Raw genomic sequence first — 5,548 nt, 5'->3', positions numbered from 1 at the left:
GACCTTTGGCTTCCTTTTTTGCTTGCTCGACCTTTGGCTTTCTTTCTACTATTCCTTCAGCTTCTTATGTCTCTTCAAGTTCACGAGTTGTGAACTTTTTTATGCTCTATTTTTATGCCCGAGATAGATACTCAGAACTGAAGCATTTTAACTCATTTTTATATGAGTTTCACCAATGACCAAAGGACACGTCTATTGGAGGGAGGTAGACTTATGAGTTTGCACATTAAAAGATTTTATCAGAGAGGCCCTTTTTTTTAATATTCATCCAAGGCTATACCCACATGGAGGTCCCACATTAATCACAATCACAACTTTTGGAGGTTTGCACATAACATAGTGATTCCACTACTACCAACGGAGCGGATGCGATATGATCTTAAGCAGTTGTTAATAAACCCGTCGGGTCCACAACCTTATCGCAATCGACGGTTTGACATCCCTTATAAACTAGCGATACTGCAGATGCGATATTGTGTAAAGTCATGTTATAGTGGTGTAGCGGGTCTGCAATATGATATTGCAATCAAAGGTTTTATCGTGACGACCCTATGAAACTTGCAATTCAACGGATATGATATTACATTAGGGTTGTTACCATACACTGATTAGGTCCGCATATTATATCACAATCAGAGTTTTAATGTGACAACCCTTCATAACTTGTGATGCAAAGGTTCCGATATGGCGAATGCGATATTAATTAGGGCGTGTTGTAATGGGATCATCAGGTCCGCAACTTATATTGAAATCTATGGTTTGCGGGATATTGACTGGCACATGGATTAAAAAAGCCTTAACCCCCATAGTTGACTATGATCTAAGAGTTGAATATGAGATTGACGGGTAGGATTGAGCGTGGGATTTCAACCACGACCAAGGAAATCCGTACTCTCCTACCCCCACAGTTTCTAATCACCGTCGATTTAATGGATCTGTCGATTTGATGATCCAGATCTATTCCTCTACCATTCTTCATCCACCATTAATATCCGTTGATCTAACGAATTTATTGATTCGATGATCCAGATCAATTCCCATGATTCACCTTCTGCAAGCACTTAGGTTTGATCTCCGCCATTCATTTCTTGACTCCATTATATTACAATCGGGGGTTTGAGTAGTGTTTACATAACTTAATATAATAGAACCACCCATAAAGTTCCCCCGATATAAATTAATGCGGTGTTATTACACGGTTTTATTCTTGGGGTCTTGCTCCTGTGACTTCTCTTCACTCTTCCACTCTTCTGATAGCTGTTGCTCCTATGGCTTATCTTCATGTGACCTCTGATAACTCTGTTTATGCTCCTCCATTGTTTTCTTCCTATCAGTTCTTCTTGGGCATATATTACATATGATACTTCTGATATGGCTCCTCCGATGTTTTCTTCATTACTCCTCTAATATTGTTGTTTCTCTTTGTTCCTCCAATAACACTTACCCTTGGGCATATGCGATAACCTGCCTCTCTTGCTCCGATAACTTGCTTCTTTGATGGCTTTTGATAAACTCTTCATCTTACTCTTTGGCTTCACGATGGCTTCTCCTCTTTACTCTTTCTCCTCTTCTGATGGCATCCGATATCTTTCCTCAGTTCCACTATTTCTATTATGTCTGTATTCAATCCTTGGATCCTCCATGAGCAGTATTATGATCAATGGGCATCAATGGGTAACCACACATGTCACAAGAATTTTCCATCACAAACACTACCATATTGACATCAATGACAAGCTAGATTAACATCTACAACCTTTCTTCTACCTACCCTTTACTTACCCTAACATTTTTTCTTCACTTAATTGGGTGCATTTAAGCTAGCAGTCCCTTTATTTCCTTTTTCTTTTGAAAAGAAAACTATCTAATTCTAAAATTATAACATCCAAGGGCTTATATTAAACTGATGAGCTCCTTATTATTCTCCACCTAAGTACTGATATGCTAAGATTAAACAGTTTGGGAAGATCTTTATTCTCTAACTATAAACATGAAATTTAAAGCATGAACTATTCAAGATTAAACTATTTGCTATCATGGGTTATGGCATTTATGACAAGCTGCACACAACCATTATTTTACATAATAAAGTAAAAAGTAGTGGCACTTGGACTTACGCACTTTCATGATATTTTTTTTGCTTTTTTCTTTTCTCTCTAACCTAACATTTTATTTTTGCCTTCATCATTTAGGGCATCTATTCTAACATTTTCTTTGATACGAACATATTTATCAAAACATTTCCTAACATTTTTATTTAGTATTCTTTTTGTCCATATCCTAGCTTAACATCTTTTTTTTTTTTTTAATATTTTCTATTTTTTGTCTAATTTATTCTAACTTTTCAAAACCAAAAAATGCTACAACAATGTATATTGGGTAAACGACATTTTCCATCCATTAACGAGTTCAAAATGACAAAATCTCGACAATATTTTCGTGTTTAAAGGGCTGGAAAAGAGCTTGAAAGTGGACCCCCCATTTTATTCTCTTTTACGAGTCAAAAGGGAAAAATACTCGGCAATCTTTTCATTTGAGTTTTACGAGTCAAGAAAAGAGCCGAAACGTGACTCAGTACCATCATTGAAAATATGTGACCTGTCGCTACACAAACGATAAAGGAATTATACAATTCCTGAGGCAAAATAGGTCAAAAATATTTAAAACCCCTAAAAGTTCATGAAAAAGGAATAAAAGGAGGGAAAATTAATTATTTTTTAGCATTTAGCGCTTTTCATTTGTGTGAAGAGTTTTAAACCCACTTTTGCCCTAATTTTTCTGGAGCAAATTGTGGGAGATCTAGGAGGTCATTCGCCAAGCCGCCAGTTGCAGGTAAGAGTCAATCCCTTAATCTCCATTTCCATACTATTTGTTCCTATTTTTATCCATTTTTTGGATTTATGATGGAGGTTTTGGCAAAAAAAATCACCCTCGGTCAGCGCAACTTCTGGGCACGGAATCGCACCGTCCAGGGTTGCTAAAACTACCAATTGCGTTGTCAGCACAACTGTTTTTAAAATAGGCATGTCGATGCTGTGAACAAAGAAAAAAATCAAATTTTCTCCTAAATCCACTGTTTGAATCCAAATTTCATTTGCCAAAAATGATTATTGACTTGAATACATGGTTTTTGCAGGAAAGAATCATCGAAAATGGTGGATTGGAAGGAATGTGAGCACAAAGATGTGGACACACAAGAAATGGCTAATCCAAATTGCTTGGATTCCTTGAGGAACTGTGGGCTCCTCAAGTTATTTATCACACCAGGGATGCGGGCTCAACTTGAGCTGCTTCGATACCTTATTAGTCTTTAGGACATAAATTGGGAATTTTTTTTATCATTGGTGACCAGGAGTTGGAGTTGGAGACTTCAGATATTTATTTCATCACAGGACTCTCCCGGAGAGGAGAACCAATCAACCTATGGTTTAAGTCTGATTGCGGCAAACATATCCACGCTACTTGTCGAACATTGCCTAGAATCTCTCAATTAAAAAAGCAACAAGATTGAGATTGCGACTGTGGGAGATCTTACACTAAGAGTGCTACTGTTGACCATCAACAGAGTGGCTGGGTCCCAAGCAGAGCATGAAACCAACAAGTCGAAGTTTATGTATTCTATCGATTGTACAACACCAACAATATTCAATTGGGAGGAAGCCATGAAGATCAACATGAAACACCAGCTATCAAAAGCTAAGGCGGGGAATCTGAAGCAATTTTGCTTCAGATTTGTGTTAGTGACCTTCTTCCTGGAGCGGGTTCTATTGTTCCAATACCAACTGACTAAAGTGGAGCTGCCGATGCCATGAGACCCATGGATGGTCCTTTGGATTCGATTGATGCCTAGAATCATCAGGGGCCAACATATGTCCTACAAGCCCACCTTTTTCTCATGGCTATGATGACAGCTAATCGTAGTGGAGGATTGGCCTTACAGTGGTACCGACTTCCATGGAGATCTAGATATGCTGCTTCCAGGTTGGGAGGATTTCGAAGATGAAGGTGAAAAATCAATTTTTGATTTTTTGATTTTTAATTGTTTTTGAGCTATATGTGTTCATGACACTTCAATTTTATAAATGCAGATGTTGGGCTAGAACACCTTGCCGGGATGTCCCGAATCACTAGGTGCGTCGCTTGGTATTTTGATGTCGCTCCTTATCTGGAGGGGAGTGACAACGAGGAGGAGATTGCACGGAATCTTGAGGGTTTTACCCATGGGTTCCTGAAGAACGCTCGAATGGGTGATGTCCCACATCAGTACCAGAGGCATATGGTGGGGGTGTCAGATCGGATCCGCCGACTGCTGACTCACGTAGTCTAAGAAGTTACATGCTATCACAAGCATCATGCTATTCAGTGCATAGGTCTAGCATAGCATTCCATATTTTTGAGGCCTGCGAGCCACAGATGTATTTTGGACAAATATATTACTTTTTGGGGTTTTGGATGTATCAAACACTATATATATATATATATATATATATATATATATATATATATATATATATATATATATATATATATATATATATATCTATATATATATATATATCTATATATATATCTATATATATATATATATATCTATATATATATATATAGATATATATATATATATATATATATATATATATAGATATATATATATAGATATATATATATAGATATATATATATATATATATATATATATATATATATATATATATATATATATATATGCTATATTTTCTTGCTTACTATGGTATAAATGATTTGTTTTAGTTTTTCACATGTTTCATAAATGTCTATCCAACACAGAATTAGCTAATGCATATGGTGGGGGTGTCAGATCGAATCCACCGACTGCTGACTCATGTAGTCTAAGAAGTTACATGCTATCACGAGCATCATGATGTTTAGTGCATAGGTATAGCATAGCATTCCATATTTTTGAGGCCTACGAGCCACGAATGTATTTTGGATAGACATATTATTTTTTCGGGTTCTGGATGTATCAAACACTATAATTAACTTACTATGGTACAAATGATTTGTTTTAGTTATTTACATTTTTCATAAATGTCTATCCAACACATAATTAGCTAATGCATCTGTTAATGTATTCATATGTCTAGGAATATGATGATATGTAATATAATGTTATGAAACCAGCTCAAGAAAAGATAGAAAAGATAGATCAACGCCTTAGAATTCAGCCTCTTTGAGGGGGAAACCTCCTTTACATTACATAAATGAACAATTCTTGGATGATACAAATGACAAAACCTCCTTTCTATATATAGGAGTCTAAGGAGTCACAATATAATCCAGTCGACCTAACAATAATAATATAAAGCCACAAAAATAACAAAAGAGGGATTCTTTAGGGCACAGAAATAACAACATGGGGGTAATAGGGGCACAACGATATAAATAAGGGGTATAACTACAATAGTAATGGGGTAATCACTAATATTATAGGGACCCAACATGCCCCTCTCCTTCAAAAAAGTGTTGTCCTCAACGCTTGAGTAGTTCTAGATACTTCTGCATAAAATTCT

This window comes from Pinus tabuliformis, chromosome 1_1 (assembly GCF_031772625.1).
Source record: "Pinus tabuliformis cultivar Carrire ecotype Pingquan chromosome 1_1, CPIR1, whole genome shotgun sequence".
Lineage (NCBI taxonomy): Eukaryota > Viridiplantae > Streptophyta > Pinopsida > Pinales > Pinaceae > Pinus > Pinus tabuliformis.
The sequence above is the reverse complement of the archived record's forward strand: the minus strand, read 5'-3'. Positions refer to the sequence as shown.